The 17,922-nt window shown below is 35.0% G+C and overlaps 1 pseudogene; it reads left to right on the top strand.

The window, feature by feature from the left end:
- Positions 1–2,972: 2,972 nt before the first annotated feature.
- LOC105420378 (protein PHOX1-like) lies at positions 2,973–16,451 on the top strand (annotated as a pseudogene).
- Positions 16,452–17,922: the final 1,471 nt, after the last annotated feature.

The following is a 17,922-nucleotide window of genomic DNA, read 5'->3' as shown; positions in this document are numbered from 1 at the left end:
CAACAGACATCAACCTATACAAAATTCAAGATTCATGGAAATGTCGGACAATAAGTCTCTCTCCGCACACTTTTTTTTATTATTATTTATGTTGATAATACACAGATTTGTTTTTTTTCTGTTCATTTTAAGGCTGAAAAAACTTCGAGACAACAAAAAAAATATTTTCAGCATTTCCTTCTTGATGTTATAAATGCTTTAGACCTTACACAAACTAAAAGTGCTTTTACTCACACCTTAACACTCAAGACCACCACCTCAAGAGACTCACCCATATTGAGAGAAATAGAGAGAGAAATTAGGTGGTTTAAACTGAAGAAAGACGGATGTTCCTGTGGGCGGAGAACCATCACTCCCGTAACAAATTTTGCCACTATTTCTCAAAAAGAAAGGAAAAAAAAAAGAGGTACGAGCGGATGTGTTTTGGAAAATGACTACTTTTCGTTCTATGCAACTACTGAGGATTCCAACTTTTTTAATGTTTGTTTACCAATGCCTTCAAAAAAAAGAGCAATGATTCTATGTGGCCTCAATAACATATGAGTTTTATGTGACTGCACTTTTTAGCTGTTCGATCTGAATGGAACAGTCAGAAATGCTCATACCATAATGTCATGCCAAACATTGTTTTATTTTCTATTTTGTTTGTACGAAACACTTTTGGATGAAATTTTAGACATCCCATCCTAAAATTAAAACAAACTTGAAAAAATAAAAAAACAAATATTTTATGTTAAAATAAATGACCAAAACGCCCCTAAAATTTTCAGGGGTATTTTGATAATTTTTCATCACATGAATTATTATTATTATTTTTTAATCATATGCACCCCTGTCAGATCTATGCATGCCCCAAATTTTGTTTCAAAATTATTGGTAAAATTAAATAAAAAATAAAAAACTATGAGCCATCTGATCAAGATCTTGGTTAAGAATTAGCTTGTGATGTTCTGATTTAAGCCATCTCAACTATCTAGTCTGATTTGAGACCCAAGGTCACATTTGCTATATATGTGAATGGGGTCATAGAAAGCTTTCCCTTAAAGAAAAAGGTATGTTCTCCATAGTTTTTAGACAAAATAACTAATGAAACTCAAAAGGGTATTCAATGTAGAATTGGGCCAACCATTGAATGGGTTTGGTCCAATCAAAACTGTTTTAACCATTTGTCAAAATGGTCCGATGATAATTTTAGTACAATAAAAAAGGGTTACGTTAGGGTGCTCACATTATAAATTTTGGATACTAATATACTCTTGTTTTATAATATAATATTTTTTAATAAGAGTATTTTTTGCCATTAGTAGGGGATGTAACATTATCTAAGAGTGTTGAAACATCACCCGCATGGAGCATTAAATGCCACTAGTGTATTCCATGTAGGTGTTGTCACATCATGTAGATGACGTCATACCTTTTTTAATAGTCAAAATTACCTTTACTGAACAAATGTTTTTTTGTACAAAACAAAAATATATAAATTTTTTATACACAATTATAATATGCTCTATAGTAGGAACACCCTAACATAGCCCCATAAAAAAACGAATGATAGGTTACAAAAAGTTCTTCATACTATTTTAATGGTTCCACTGCTCAAACTTCGCGGTTTGAAAATCAAACAAATGTCAGTTTTGTCTAATTTTTTATCAATCTTGTCGTGCTATAGTTAATAAATGATTTTAAATATAAAAGCAAATAAATCACAAAAATATTTATTTTCCAAAATTAGCAAGTCTCAAAGAATCCCTGTTTGGGCTTGAAGTTGTTCATGGCACTTTTCTTAAATATTGAAAGGGCACTTTTGATTGGTGGACGACAAGGCGCTTTCTTGTGAAACAAAAAAGCGGAGGCAAAGTGGTTTCGTGAGTCGTTCCTAGCATAAAGATGAATTATCTAACTTTATCGAGCTTTCGTGTACAATGATCTACTTGGACCCCAATACTTGTCATTTAGGGGTCATTTGGATCCATTAAAAAAAATTATTTCCTTTGAAATGTACTTCTTGATAAAAATATTTCCTATAAAATTGATTTATGTTGTTTGGATGGTACATAGATACATAATGTTTTCATGATTTTGTTTAAGTTTTTATTAAATATTTTTATTGTATTATTCATTATAATATATTTTTTCATTAAATTTGAGACCCTTTCTCACTAAAAAATTTGAGATAATTTCTCTCTTTAAAGTTTTTCAATTGATTTCTCTCTATAAAATTTGATATAGTTTCTTTCTCTAAAGTTTTAAGTTATTTTCTCTCTCTAAAACTTAAAATTTGAGATAGTTTTTTTTTCTAAAAATTTTGAGATAGTTTCAGTCGTTAAAAATTTCAAGTACTTTTTCTCTCAAAAATTTGATATAGTTTTTCTCTTCGAAATTTTAAGAGACTTGTCTCTTTAAAACAAAAAATGTGATATAGTTTCTCTCGATAAAAAATTTGAGATAGTTTCTCTCTCTAAAAGTTAAGAAGTGACATGGCCCCCTAACATCTTCCAAATTTCTCACTTCAAACCATAAACAATGGAATATGAATAGCTTTTATCCACAAAAGAAACGATATATCATTCTCCTTACAATAATAAAACATTACTGGACCATTAATCCAAGTTTCATCGCTTCTTTCAATGTCTCTTCCCACTCATCCATGTTTGTTGTGTTGATCAACTGGTTGCTCAACATAAATCTCATTCACTACTTTCAGCAATTACTTTTCTCTACAAGTGATTATCATCCTACTCCCAGGATGGAGGCATTCTTTCATGCAAGCCAAAGCATCAATTTGATCTCTACTGTCAACACCATCTAAAATCACTAACATTTTCTTATCTTTTCTTCTCTTTCTGATCACATTGACTCCTCAGCTTGTGTTTGCCACATCCAGGCTCTCACTCTTTGTGATCTTTGTTTTGCGGTTTGATTAGGGATGTTGATTTTCTGATGTTTACCATGATAGAAGCAGCGTCAAAGAAATGCGCCATGAGATTGTACAGGGCGTTAGAAATGGTGGTCTTCCCGATCCCCTTTGGCCCAAGGATCCCGACAATTCGAACTCCAAGGTCTTTTTGATTCAGCATTTTCACCAAGTTCTCAATCGACCGCAACAGGGTGTTCAGCCACATGTAAGGGGATCTTATTGAGCTCATGTAGCAGCACCCTCTCGACAATCATATTGATGAACTACGCTTCATTCCTGTATAAATGAAAAGCATGGATTTGTTAGAAAGGCCATTCTTGTTTGGGATAAGGTTTCAGCGATTTCACCCGCACACCAAAATTCAGCTTAGAGATGGATTTAGATCCAAAAATCTAAGGGTTGATAATCTCATCATCATGGTGAAGGCGAATATAAAAAGAGTAATGATCCTATGAGACCTCCTACACCCATGTGTGTAGAACCTCAAAGGATCACCATTAAATTTAGTATAGATCTCAAAAAACGTTATGACATAGGTGTGGGACTTGACTTTTTCAGAGATCTGTGCCAAATTTAATGGTGATCCTTTGGTGTCTTACACACATGAGAGTGAGAGGGTCTTACAGGATCATTACTCATATAAAAAAATATAAATAAAAAAATTTATTATTTTTTTGTTTATGTTTTTTATATCATCCACGCATTTCAACCTCCATGTTTAAGATGGATGTTTGACGAAAGAGGTGCTTATCTAGAACTAGGTTGCTTAACATATGAAATGCATTAGAATATCACGACTTTTTAATAGGATAATTAAAAGAAAAGAATAATTAAACCTATAATCAAACACAAATGGAAAGACTACGTCAGAAAGCAAACAAATGAAAATATAAGAATCAGACATAAGCGAAATATAAGAATCAAACAATATGAGGAATTTAGAGAGTACCACGTCATAGTGCTAATTGTAGCGATATATCGAATGCCAAATTATATTCATAAAATGAATGGTAATTATTGCTAATATACCTATATTTTAATAAAATTAGAAAAAAAAACCTCAAACTTTTCAAAACCTCGCCTACACCCTTTTTTCCAATTTTTTATCTTTTTTTTACGAAAATACCCTTCACGGTAGTTTTTTTTACCATAAAGAACATTACGGTAATTTAAATATCGTAATGTGTAGAAAAGTCCATACGGTAAATATCGTAATGTGTATAAAAGTCCATACGGTAATTTATATACCGTAATTCTTAGGATATTTTAAACGGTAATTTAAATATTGTAAAGAACATTAGGGTATACCGTAATATATTAATATATTCTTTACACTATTATTATTATTATAATTGGTTGAAAAGCTTAAACTGACGCTAATATCAAGCGTACCTCTCTCCTACACTGTAAGTGGTTTTCTCAATGGTTTATTTAGATGGCGAGAATTCCCCTCCACGGAGGTCTTTCTCCTTATGAAATCCAAGGGATTTTAATACGGGATTGCTCTCTCTCTCTAATAAATATATTGAATTTGCCATTTTTAGGTGTCATTCTGAAAATGGTCAATTGCAGGGTTTTGTTGAGTTGCAGAGGTGTGAGGGGGAAGAGAGTGGAGCATTAGTTGGACGAGAGAGAAGGGAGGAGCAGAGGAGAGAGCGACAATAGCGTTAGGCATTTTGACCTTGTTGTAAGATAAATGTTTTTTGTATGCAACTAGTGAGAGAAAGATAGATTCTCTGCAACTGATGAGGAATGGAGATAAGAGAAAGGGGGGCAAGAGGGAGAGACTGTGATTTGAAGAGATGTGTGTTGTTAGATTTATGGAGGAGGGAGAGAGAGAGTCTGCGAAGCCTCCAGTTTTGAAGATGAAGCGAGTCTTCCTACAGTGATTTTTAAAGATAACGCCTCCTCTTTTTTCTATCTAGGTAAGCAAAACATTACGGTATATAAATTACCGTATGGACTTTTTTACACATTATAGTATTTAAATACATTACGGTATTTAAATTACCGTCATGTTCTTTACGGTAAAAACACTACCATGAAGGATATTTTATCCAAAAATAGCCAAAAATTGAGAAAAAGGTACAGGTGAGGTTTTGAAAAGTTAGGGGTTTTTTTCGATTTTATTAAAATATAGATATATTAGCGATAATTACTTTATCTTATACACAAGCAAACACACCTAAATTCGAGAAAGATTTTTCTAAATGTGGTTCATTCTTAATTAGAGAAAGATTTCTCTAAATGTGGTTTATTCTTTTTCATTGTTAAACTTTACTGCATGTTCTCTATATTTTGTTCACTACCATGACTAGGGATTTAAAGTATATCGATTTGGATTAGAATCGTTCGATCCAGCTCAAAAATCAGAAGTGCCAATCTGGTTCCCCCAGTAAATTAGAAATCGGTTGATTATGTTAGTGAATCGAGCCAAATCACTGGGTTTCTATTTATTGTTTATTTTGTATTTTTCATTTTTTTAGATTTTTTTCATTACTCAATTATTTGGCCTCACTGCCAAAATAGTGTAGGAATTATGCGTGCCATTTTCTTTGGCAAAACTATATTTTAAAGGGCTTTGAGTCCCCTTGTATTTGGCATATCACTGACGTGGTCGGATTGAATATTAATATCTTTCCATCTCTCTCTTAAAAAACAATTGAATTTCTTTGTTTTGGTTGACTTATCATAGAAGTTTCTTTGTTTGATTGATTTATCATATAAGCTATCTATATTGCTCTCTCTCACCCCAATTATTTTTCATTTAATCTACGCTCCTATGAGGAATCTGCAATTATTTTTAGTTTTTTTTTGTAGTTGATTCTCTTCCATTTAATCTATGTTCCTATACATCAAGAAAAATACATTTTTTTCCCTTTCATATTAAAGTAGAATATGTAAGGGAATAGTTAGCACTCCAAATATTTTTAAAAAAATAAAAAAATTGATAATTTACTCAGGTGCAGCTGATATAGGAGGAGTTCTACGAGATTCATTGGGGGGGGGGTATCTTTTCGTTTGATGGGCCAATTGGATCTGCAACCACAAATTAAGCTGAAATGGCCACTAGTCTTCAGTGCTTGCATATTTTTTACTCTAAAAATCTGGGAACTTGTTGTACGGTAGAAGGAGATTCCCTAAACATTGTCCAATGGTGTAGCAAGCAGCTTAGAGTTCATTGGGAGTTGAAATTTGTTTGGCTACAGATTTTAGATCCTACTGTGGGCATGACTGTCTCATATCAGTATTTCTACAGGGAAGCCAGCTCCTTGGTAGACTCTCTGGCCAAAAAGGGTGCTCGTTTATCTTCTCTTTCTATTTCTGACGATGAAATCTCTTTTGGGTAACCCCTAATTTAATAAGAGAACATTTGTCAAAAAGAAAACGAAATTGATAATTTCAAGAAGAAAATAGTCCAACTCAAGAAAAAAATTCTATGCTAAATCAATGAAGAGTAGGTGAGACCAACATTTTCAAGCGGATGATGAGACATAAATTAAATACAAATAATAAATACGACACCTCTCGATAATAAATTAAATACGACACCTCGAGAGATAGATTTAATTACGAATAAATCTAGAGAGATTAGACATTAATAAAAATAATTTAATATTTTAAAAAAATAGAGGAAATAAGAAATGAGTAGAAAAGACCCCGTATTTTCACAAGTATAAGTGACAATGGAGATTATAAAAGAGAAAATAATTCGAGTGCAGTTTAAACTGTATTTTGACTATAAAAGGAATGTAGTGGTCAACAAACACTCAAGCATGAAATGGTTCTCAATATGAATTTTTGATAAAATAATAGAAATCTATAATGTGATACCCCCTTTTTCTTTTTTCTTTTTTTTTTTTTTTTTTTTTTTTGTAAATCTAGGCAACAACATTTTAAGAAATTTAGTGATTTTTTAAAAAATTTAAAAGCATCAAGGCAATCCACACGTTCCACATATCCGAATAGCCTATCCATACCATTTTTTAGGATGAGCAATCCGGGTCACTCATCCATTTATTTCAAAATTGGTCATGACCTTTTGAACTCCATACCCTTTATATCTGCCTAACAAACTTGGTTGGAAACTATAATTTTCCGGCTACAAGTAACCCCATCAACGAAAATTCAAAGGACATTAAACCCTAAAAGTTCAAAATAAAAAACAAGTGCTTGGCTCATCATTGATTACCCTTTTGGGACCCACGTATCATTTACTTCAACTCATGTGCTTATTCTCTTTTAATTAATTTCTAGCTATTTCTCATACGATCGAAAATATTTTAAATGCAATTTAACGGTTAGAGAATTTCCCAAGGTCGTAGTCTTGCAGGCCCGCACGTTTGCACATAATACTGGGAATAATACTGGTTGGACCTAAGTTGTTGTCAAGAAGTATAAAGTGAGTACATGGGGTCATATAGTGGTTTCCATGAAGCCATCTTCAAGCTATGATAAATTAATATTTTAAAAAATTATGAGTCGATTCAGAATTCATCGAGTTGACTTGAAAAAAATCAATGTGAAGAAAATAGGTTGGTGGGTGATTCATGTTTGAGGAACCCCATATTTTTTCTGATTCCCTAAATTTTTATATCTTGTGGTGATCTGACTCATTACAGTTTGAGTTGAATTAGTGGACTCGAATTCAGTCCACTGGCTAGTATTATGTGAAGGAAAAAGTTTAAATAAGGTTGCAACCTTAAAATGTAGAATTCAGGTGAACCTCAAAAGTCCATCGTAAATTGTTGTTTTGATGTTGGAAAACTCTCCAATTGATCATCTAAACATTGAGATGGAAAAAATAAAGATTTTGAATCCTATAAATAGTGTATATTGTAACATATTATCTTGACTATCCGTTTTTTAGATTTTTATGTATTTATAGATCTACTTGATTTCAACCATTTTTTGAATAGTAAAATTTTACAATTAGATATGAAAATAGTTTCTCAAGTCATCCTAAAATTTTTTTACACCAAAATTATGTTTATGATAAAATTTGAAGGTGTGCCTTAATTTGATTGTTCGAGGTTGCAACCTTATATAAACCACACCCTTATGTAATGGTAGCAAGGGTAATTAACCCTACATGATGTACATTTCTGGCATTGATGCTCTTAGGGCATCTAGACCATGGATTCCCACCCGATCATTTGCATCTTAACATGAGGTGGGGTCCATGCAAAAATAAACGAGGGAAATTTGTCAAAATTAGATATGAAAGATAAAGCTCTAACGTTTAGCACAATTGCAACCATTCCGACTCAAGATTATGGGTATTATGAAATTAAATTAAAAGATACAGGTAAAGTGTTAAATTGCTCATATTTTTTAGGTAATTTGATAAAATTTCCAATAAGCAATTGCAGTGGGCGAATCCAATTGACAGTTTAGATATGTCTATGACATGCAAAACCACCATTCATTCGCATAGCATGATTTCCCATGTTTAAAAAAATAAATCGTTGACCTAGATCGTTCATCTGAAAAATCGGTATAGATGAACGATCCGGCCGAGATAGGTGACCTAAACAGATCCCAAATCTGTATCTGGGAAGACCTCCGCTCTCAAGGGGGCTTAAACCTCATATGTAGAACTACGGATGCACCTCAAAAATCCATTGGAAAAGGTAGTTTTTATGTTGGAAAACCCTTTGATTGATCATTCCGACGTCGAGATGTGTGAGCATGAAAAATAAAAAGATTTTAAGTGTCAGAATTAATGCATTTTATAATATATTATCTATATCGTTCATTTCTAAGATTTTCATATGTTTTTAGATCTACTTGATTTTAACCTTTTTTTTAAAATTTAAAATTTTATATTTAGCTATAGAATTAGATTTTGAGATAATCCTAAGAACATTTTACATCAAAATTATATATCATGGTAAAATTTGAAGGTGCACCTTACCTCTACAGCTACGGATGCATCTGTATGCTAACTGCACGCTTTTTCAAATTATACATTTTATGTTATTTAGTACATTGTATTTTGAGCAGGTATGATATATGTTGCCTTGTGGACCCAAAGTCAAATTTAAGAGCGGTGTTGCGTGTCAAATTTTGAAACGTACCACCCCAAATGTGTTAAAATATTCTCTACTCCCATCTATCTACTCCACTGGATAAACATCATTTTAGGAATAGTTTTGGGATATCAAATTTTCAGGATGTAAAAGGAGCAAAACCCAATGATCTACATTAAAACAAAACAAAAGAAAAAAAAAAAAACTTGCACCCTCTATGTGCCTAAAAAAAATAATAGCACACGAACCGTCCAATTTTCTGAGGGAAAGATTTAGATATTTAAGGACTCAATAATCCAATTTTTTATCTTTAAAAACAATAATCTAATGATGGATCAATTTTAAAAACAAAAAAACAAAAAACACTCCCAACCAGAGGGAGTTGTTATATATTATTACTCTCGCGGGAGCATATGCTACATGAGCTCATGTATTGTTCTCCAAAATGAGCATATACCAGAAAAATAATATTTATCCTTAAAAAAAAAGAGAATACATATTTCTTACTCCTTAAGGGAAATATGACATGCTCCAAGTAGCATACAAATAGTTTGTTATATGTACCATCAATTCTATAGTGTTAGTGCCACCAATTGATGGTTAAGATTTTGTAGATTTATCTATATCCCTTGAAAATAAAAAAGAGGGTCCTAGGTTATTCATATCATTGGGTTCCCTCTCAGAACTTGCTGGTTCTGTCAGAAAATCGATTTGTTCCAGTAGCAACTGCTCGATTTCTAATACAGTTAGGGAATCAGGATGGTCCTCAAAGATTTCTAGGTGGGATCGGGCTATTTTGAGATCAACAACTTTAATTACCAATTGTTGCAAACAATGGATGGTTATGGAGTTGATAGCATCTTGTTTTAAACCCAATTGCTATCACAAAAAGTATACATGAAAACAGTAGCATACTACGTGTATCATGTTGTACTTTCCCATTTATTCATTTTTCTAATAACTTTAATTCATGAAATTCTCCACTTATGCCACAACTTCGGAACACGTGAAAAACATCATTTTGGTTCCTTCTAGTAATAAAAAAGTAAAAATAAATTACAAGAAGGGGAATAAAAAATAAAAAATAATATTTAGCAGGGTTTTTGGCATTTACAGTACGCCTTCTTCCCAGAATTGGGGAGAATTAGAGAAAAGGAAGAAATATATATACATATATCATGAAGAGGTTCTCTGAGAAACAAAACAATGATTGGCTATCATCCCAAAATTGGCTGTCATCCCAGAATTGGTTGTCATCCCCAAGAAACATATATCATTATTAGCCGTCATCCCACAAAAAAAATATATCAGAAAAAAATTCTTGGTTGTCATCTCATAATGGGGGAGAATTAGAAAAATAAAAATAAAAATAAAAAAAATAAAAAAATAAATAATATATATATTAATTATTCCTATGGGCAAATTGATGATTTTTAAATATTTGTGTAATTTTCTCTTCTTCTTTTTTTTTGAAATGAAGATTTACATATGGCACCACCCAAGTATAAAAGCATATGACGCATACTATCAGTTATCCGCTTCGAGTAAATTGTTGGGATGGTTGAAGTCATGATGTTGCAAATTGGCTCTTGAGCATCAAATCTTGATCAAACGACTTAGAGTGTTTTTTTTATAGTTTTTATTATGTAAATAATATCGTATCGAAATTTAGGATGTGCACACATTATCTCATAGGGTGCACATGATAAAAATACTAAAAAAATATATTTGTGGCGATGAAAAATTGTTAGAATACTCTTGAAAATGAAAGAATATTTTTAATAATTTTTTTTCTCATAAATATTCTTTTAATTTTTTTAACTGCTTGCGAATAAGAAGAGAGGGCACTCCAAATTTTACCAAAAAATGCTATGTAAAAATTTTGAAAGTAAATATTGCATGACATAATTACACGAATAATCCCAGCAGACCATTCAAATTAGAAGGCTAAGAATACTCACGCATAGGGGTGTGGCAATGGACCCGGATTCCAAACGTAACATGAAAATGAAAATGAAAATAAAAATGAAAAACCTTTCTAAATGTAATCGTTTTTAATGCTCCCATTTTATGCAGATTCTCGCAGTTCGATGCGGCCAAAAGTTTTTTCTAAATGTAATCGTTTTTAACGCTTCCATTATAATTCTTGCGGTTCGATTAGGCCAAAAGGAGCTGCCGCAGTCATTTCGCTCGCCACAATGCACCAACGGGCTCGTAGTGCGGACTCGTGGTGCGTGCGGGCTCGTGATAGGTGAGGGCACGTCGTACGGGCTGTTCGTGCGTGCGGGCACTTCGTGCGGGCTCGTGATATGTGTGGGCACAATCGTACGGGTTCTTCGGGCGGGCACATGGTGCGGCCTCTCCATGCATGCGGGCTCTTCGTGAGTGTGGCTTGTGTACGTGCGGGCACGTCCTGCAGGCTCGTGCTATGTGCGGGCACGTCGTGCATGCTCTTTGTACTTGCAGGCACATGGTGCGTCTTCGTGCGTGCGGACTCGTAGTGCGAGCTCTTTGTATGTGCGGGCTCGTAGTGGGAGCTCTTCGTACATGCGGGCACGTGGTATGTGCGGGCATGTCATGCAGGCTCGTCGTATGTGCGGGCACATCAAGTAGGATCATGGTAAGAGCGCGCACATCGTGCGGACTCCTGAAAAATGCGGCACGGCAGTGTGGGCTCGTTCTACGTGCGGGCATGCAATGCTGGCACATCGTGCGGGCTAGTGGTAGTGCGGGCTCGTTGAATGTGCGGGCATGGTGCGGGCTCTTCTTACGTGCGGGTCCTTTGTACGTGCGTGCTTGAGGTGCGGACCTGTGGTGGGAGCACGTGGTACGGGCTCGAGGTGAGGGCCCTTCATGCGTGGGCTGGAGGGGGTCGGGCAAAAACAAGTTTCGGCGGCCCGGCCCGTCCCGTCTGCCTTGCCCATCGCCCGCAGAAAGAGGGGCAGTTACAAGTGAGGCAATCGAAGAGAGAGAGAGAGTCGGGCAATTGTAGTGAACTGGAGCGAGTCAAAGTCCGTGGAGGAAAATAAAGTATTGAGTCTAGAGAGAGAGTAGACTCAGTAGAGAGAAAAAGGGTGGAGGAAACGGGGGTGAGAGGAGCACGCGGTAGGCTGGGAAATTTACGCGAGAGAACATTACAAAACTGCCCTTGCTTCCGGTCTGAAGGAACAATTGTTTCATACGGGGTGAACCCAATTTGTACAAGTTCAGAGGTATAAAGCATTTATTTTAAAAAGAATGATGCAAATATATGGTCTATCTAAAAACAATTACTTAAGGATCCAAATGTTTTTCTTAATATAATTATTATTTTTATTTTTAAAAATTTATTTATCTTTTCATATTCATGATCTCTATGTCAAATATTATATATTCTCTAAAAAAAAAGATCAAATTATATTTAAAAAATATATTTATTGCCAAGCTCGCATTTATACATATGCGCACTTGGCCGCATACTAACCGTCCTAGGCTACAAAAGTCCGAGGATCGGGAAAAGCGGCCTCAACTAGCCTGTCAATAAGCTATTGACCTTTGTGTTTGAAAATTAAACATGAGACATTGTTGTTTTAAGATTTATTTTTTCAGCATAAAACTAGCCTGACAATACGTTATTTTAAACAGGAGGGTTGCCCTTCCCTTGTTTCTTATCCTCTTTCTAGTTTTTGTTAGTAATATTAGCAGTCAACATTTGAATTTGCCTCTAGTATAATATATATATATATATATATATATATATATATATATATATATATATATATATATATATATATATATATATCATGAAGATATTCTCTGAAAAATGAAAAAAAGAAAAAAAGGACGGAGCAAAAAATGCGGATAAAAAGAGAAAGAAATGATTGGTTGTCATCGCATCAAAAGACATTTGAAGCGGATATATCATGAAGGAGGTTCTTTGAGAAAAACCAATTTCCATATAAGCTTTTTGGACATTGATTTCCCCTATATTTGAGGAAATTGAGCACATTTGAATGGAAATTAGGGTTCTTTTGACAGGGAAAAGATAATAGAGAAAAGGAAGGAAGGATTTGACAGGGGAGAGTCTAAGGAAGCTTTGTGCTTTATTGAAAGACACGATCAAGTTAAAGAAGTAATGAACTCCCTTGGAAGAGTTATTGGAAAACTGTCAGCTTGACAAAGAAAAGATTGGCGCCAACTAGAAATAGATGAAGGACAAAGCTCCCTTGCAAAGTGATATCTGAAAACCGTCTTGCTTGATAAGGAAGAATCGAGTGATATTTGAAAACTGTCTTGCAATTGGATTTTCTTGTGTTGTTTTGATTTTCGTAGTGCTACGTCATCTTTGAGTTCTGGATGATGGTCTTGATGAAAATGACTCTAATAAATTTCTTTGAGGGAGATCTTCATGCCAAGTTCTATTTTAATTTGTCTCTTCAGAGAGAGAGACAGAGGGGAAGAGAGAGATGCTTGAAACAATTTTCTTTAAAGGTGTGGAGCCGAGGCTCTAATCAATCAAAGTAAAGCGCACGCTTTCGAGAAAAAAAAAAAGTGTTGCAAGTTCGAATCCTGCTTGTGGCTTGTGAAATTCTATTTATTTTGTCAAAAAAAGAAATTAGGGTTTTTTTGGGGAGCTGAATCTGTGTTGGACTTGGTTTGTGACCTATGAAATTGAAAATGTTTTAGAAAAGGGAAATTGGGGTATTTTTGTTTGTGATTTTCAATTGGATTTGGGTTTGAATTGATTTGAATATTGAATAATTCTGCAATTTAAAATTAGGATTTGGTTCCTTTGTTTAATATTTCGGCGAGTTTGGCTTTTGTAGGTATCTGTTATTGAATAAAAGAATTGGATTTTTCCTCTTTCTTCTGTTAACAGCTGAAGTTGTGGTTGAAGCTTCGGAAGTTATGGTAGTTAGGTTTTGGAAAGGAAAATAACGGTTTTTTCTTTGTTCAACTGTATTTGGGTTTCGGATTGGGTTCAAATTCTAAAGGATCCTCGTAGTCAGTAAGGTTGTTTTAATTGTCAATTTTCTCTTCAGTTTAGCTGAATCTGGCTTTGAGTGATCCGAATTGACACAGTTGGGTCCGAAAATATAATTAGCATTTGTTTCCAACTTAATTAGCGTATGGTTTTGGAGGGATTAAGGATTGAAGAAATGTTTATAGGATAAACTAGTAGGTGCGTTGCTTTAGCTGTGATTAGCGTGGAAGTTTCAGAATTTTGCAATTGAGAAGCCCACCTTTCAAAACTACAGTTCTATTTGTATTATATAACCTATAGCCTTGTTTCGTGTTCCACTTTATCTTGGAAGATTGAGAGGGCTAAATCTTTTGCACTTTGAATTGGGGTTTTTCCTCTTTCCATTCAGGCAAAAGAAAGGGAAAGGAAAATTGCTTTGTCGTGAGTTTATTGGGCTTGTTCTTATTGTATTCTTAGTTGGAAGCAACAAATAAAAGAAAACCATATCTATAATTAAGGTGTTGTAGCTGTATTACCATGGGGAACTACTCACGATCAAATTCTGGCGATGCATCGATGAAGCAGCATAAAGAAAGCGACCTCAACTCTAAAACCGTCAATGAGGACATGATGTGTTTATTTTACGGTCCTAGGAGTTAAAACAGAAGGCAACAAGCTTTTCCAGAAGAGAGAATACTTTGAAGCCAGGTCTAAGTACGAGCATGCCCTAAACTACTCCCTAATGGCCATATAGATTGTGCATACCTTCACAGCAACATATCTGCCTGTTTCATGCAGATGAACCCTTCAGAAGGCCATTAATGAATGTTTTATGGCTCTTGAAGTTTCCTCTAAATACACCAAAAGGGCTAAATGTTATGAGGCTTTAACCAGGCTTGACTTGGCTCTCCGAGATGTCAACACAATGTTAAGCTTAGAGCCAAAGAATCTAACTGCTCAATAGATTGCAGAGACGTTAAAACAAGCTTTATGAAAAAAAGCTTTCCCCCAGATAATATAAGCACAAAGAATGTAGTAGAACCAGTTTCTCAACGAACTCAAGTTAAAATTTCAAAGGAGAATGTAATAGAACCAGTTACGCAGTAACTCCAAGTTAAAGGTTCAAAAGAGGTCAAGGAAAAAGAAGATCAGCAAGACTAAAGACAAGATAACTGTGGAGGAGAAAGATAAAGTGATTGTAGAGGAAAATGGTAAAGTTTAACCTACCAAGGCAGTGAAGCTGGTTTTAGGAGAGAATACAAGATGGGGTCAGATACCAGTGAATTGCAACATTAGGCACTTAAGAGAGATAGTTCAGAATTGTTTTCCTTGTTCTATTAATTAAATATAGGGATGTAGAAGGAGACTTGGTGATGATTACAATCACTGAAGAGCTCAGATGGGCTGTGGAATTCGCAGACCCTCAAGGTTCCTTGAGGTTATATATATTTGATGTTAATCCTGATCATGAGCCTTTATTTGAGGATGCGAATAATGAGACGGAATCACAAAAACACAAGAAAGCCCCAAGAGAAAATGGGGTCTTGGCCTCAAACAAGGCACCTCATATTGATGATTGGATTGTACAGTTTGCTAGGCTCTTCAAAAGTCATGTGGGTTTTGATTCTAAGGCTTATTTGGATCTCCATGAGAATGGTATGAAGCTCTATTTAGAGGCCATGCAGGATACTGTAACCAATGAAGAAGCTCAAGGGTTGTTTGAAATCGCAGCCAAGAATTTCTAGGAAATGGCGACTCTTGCTTTGTTCAACTGGGGGAACGTCCATATGTCTAGAGCAAAGATGAGAGTGTCTTATGGAGAGGATATTCCAAGAGAGCTGATCTTATCACAGATTAAAATTGGTTACGAGTGGCTCAAAGAGAATACAACGAGGTTAGAGAGAGATATGATGAGGCTCTCAGGATCAAACTAGACTTTTATAAGGGGTTTCTTGCTCTTGGGCAACAACAATTTGAGCAAGCCAAACTAGGATGGGATTTTGCTCTTAGTAGCCATATGGATTTAGGGACTTGGCCTTCTTCAGAGGTCCTTCAGTTGTTCAACAACGCTGAGGGCAATATGGAGAGGGGCATGAATATGTGGGAGGAGAAGCACTTGAATGACTTAAAAATTAAGGAGAAAACTGAAACACAAAAGATAGTAGAAAATGGGGTCACAAAGGAACTATCTCCTGATGAAGACACTGAATTGGCTGCAAAAGTAAGGTCACAAATCCACTTCTTATGGGGTACTATACTTTATGAGCGCTTTGTTACAAAATTTAAATTGGGCTTACAAGTCTGGGACGAATGTTTGGATGCTGTTCACGAGAAATTCAAATATGTCTGGATTTGGAAGTGACCTAAAAGCATACTCGAAGGTCCGCCAGTACCCTAGTCGATGCACTCGCTAAAGAAGCTGCTCGGCAACAAAATCAATTGGTTGTTACTCTATAGATAGTTTGTGTAACTGGGCATATCTATAAGCCCCTACCATGTATTCCTTCTTGTCCACTTTTGTAACTGAGCATATCTATAAGCCCCCCACTCTGTTTCCTCTGTGCGTTTCCTTGTATTTGTTTGTGCGTGTGCTCTTTCTGGTCCTCCTCTCAGGGACCACTTTACTGGCGAACTCCATGTTTCGTGGACCTCCCAACACCGTTGTACTTTCTTTTTTATTTAATTTTACTAGTTAACTTCTCAAAAAAAAAAAAAAAATTTCACTGTAAGAAGCTTTCACAACCTCTTATATCCCAATAACTATTTTTTTTAGATGGTTTGTTAGTATTCTGATTGAGTTGTCTCATCAACCAGCATAAGAAGCATCACCAAACTTGAGCACTGAAGGACTTAATGTGTATGTGATTATAAATCTTTGCATTTATACCAATCCTATGGAAATTTTCTGCCTTAGTTCTTTAGGACGCTTTGTGATTGGAAATTTACTTAACTAACTTGCCTTTTTCCTCCTTTTGTCTAACCTTCTGGACTGGTACCTTTCCTCTTTATCACGATAAATGTGTTGTTTGGGTGTTAGTTGAAGTTGATTTGGCATAATATGTGGAATCAACTAACGACAAGAGCATGACCATCCAATTCTAATAACACCTTTTCTCTTTATGCAAACAAACTTCCTGTTTGTTACCCAAAACAATAGTGTTGTTTGACTACAGGTTAAATTTGGATCACCATAGTATGCTGAATGAACAGGCTCCAAAAGGATGACTATTAGACTCTAATGAGAGGCTTCGTTAGAAGTCCTCTTCCATGAAGTGCTAACTTTTCTATATCATCATTGTGTAGCCGACCCTAATTAGTTGAAAAATGTTTTGTTGATTATTATGATGTGGCAAAAGTTTTATGCTGGCTTCCAACCTAACACAACCGTTCTCCTTTCTCATCCGAGCTCGGGACCGGCTGTGGCGGAGTTTCTCCTCCCACAAAAAAATGAACAAATATTGCCATAAATAATTTGACTACATGAATGTACTAATACTTTCAACACATATCAGTCTAAGAGCACTCTCCTCACCCCTTCGATCCCTCCTCAGCTTCCATTATCAACTGAGTCGACCTCATTTTGACCAGTTCACATACATGGGTTGCCCCATTTATCTCTCCCTTTTATCCATAACTCCCCAGGATCCGGTCCTTCACATCCAACTCAATTAGGGAATCTTTATAGTGAGAGCCTAGATGCTCCTCTGCTAACCAATTCACACCAAGTGACAATTAAGTATCAGATAAAAAAATCCGATCCAAAAGTAAAAGATCGCCAAAAACACTAAACAAATATTAGTAGTGAGAAGATATGTTAATAAAAATATAATATAAAGAAGAATGACTCATATTCCAGTGGGTACCACTTTTAAGGACCTACTAATGTTTTAAAACAGTTGAAGTTTGACCAACATTACTGGTAACATAAGTTTACAACAGTAGTTCAAGCAAATTTTAAAAATGCAATAGGATTACTTTGGTTTGAAAAAATTTCTGACATTAGTTCTCACTCTGAATTGGAGCATCTGCAA

The sequence above is a fragment of the Amborella trichopoda genome, chromosome 3 (genome assembly GCF_054954075.1).
Source record: "Amborella trichopoda isolate Santa Cruz 75 chromosome 3, AtrichopodaSantaCruz75HAP2 v2.0, whole genome shotgun sequence".
NCBI classification, from domain to species: domain Eukaryota; kingdom Viridiplantae; phylum Streptophyta; class Magnoliopsida; order Amborellales; family Amborellaceae; genus Amborella; species Amborella trichopoda.
The sequence above is the reverse complement of the archived record's forward strand: the minus strand, read 5'-3'. Positions and strand labels throughout refer to the sequence as shown.